Source organism: Colobus angolensis, unplaced genomic scaffold, assembly GCF_000951035.1.
Source record: "Colobus angolensis palliatus isolate OR3802 unplaced genomic scaffold, Cang.pa_1.0 Scaffold166, whole genome shotgun sequence".
Taxonomy (NCBI): Eukaryota; Metazoa; Chordata; class Mammalia; order Primates; family Cercopithecidae; genus Colobus; species Colobus angolensis.
The window spans coordinates 3380570-3381477 of record NW_012114777.1 but is presented as its reverse complement, the minus strand read 5'-3'; the positions used below and the strand labels follow the sequence as shown (position 1 = coordinate 3381477).

Here is a 908-nt window from a genome sequence, read left to right as displayed (position 1 = left end):
CTCAAAAAAAAAAAAAAAGAAATTGAAGACACCTCAGATAAAGTAGGTTAAGATCACATGGTGAAGAAATGCTTGCTGTGCTCTATATTTGAATGTTACCAGGTAGTCCATAAGAATCCACAGAAAAATCAAACGACAAATATTATCATCTGAGGAATATCACTCTAAGCAAACACAGCTCTAACTCTCATGCAAGCTAAAAATAATGAAAAGCTCAATTTTTCATAGTATGAATATACAAACAGTTCCCAACTTATAATGGCGAAATTTACGATTTTTTGATTTTATGATGAATTTATCATGATGTAGAACATCTGTATATCAACAAATATGTAACAACAGGGGTCAATAATTGTTTTCTGCAAAGTACCAAAAGAGTCAACATTTTAGGCTTTACCAGCCAGAAGGTCTCTGTTGCAACTACTCAACTCAGCCACTCTGGGATGAAAATTAACTATAGACAACATGTAAACAAAAGGATGTGGTTCTGTTCCAACAAAACCTTATTTATATACAATAAAATTTGAGTTTCATATACTTTTCATGTGTCACTAAGTCTTAAGTTTTTTCCTAACCATTTACAAAAAGTAAAAACAAGTAGCAGCGAAAATGCATGGGATGTAGCAAAGGCAATGCTCAAATGGAAATGTACAGCTGTGGACATCTGTGTTTTAAAATAAAGATCTCGATTAATGCCCGAATAGGAACAGCTCCAGTCTCCAACTCCCAGCACGAGCGACATAGAAGATCCGTGATTTCTGCATTTTCAGCTGAGGTACTGGGGTCATCTCACTAGGGAGTGCCGGACAATCCGTGCTGGTCAGCTGCTGCAGCCTGACCAGCGAGAGCTGAAGCAGGGCGAGGCATCACCTCACCTGGGAAGCACAAGGGGGAAGGGAATCCCTTTT

General features: G+C 38.1%; 1 protein-coding gene across 1 annotated transcript in view; it reads right to left on the bottom strand.

The window, feature by feature from the left end:
- The window catches only part of LYPLA1 (lysophospholipase I), a 77940-nt gene that overhangs the window by 53513 nt on the left and 23519 nt on the right, over positions 1 to 908 (bottom strand). The window lies entirely within an intron of this gene.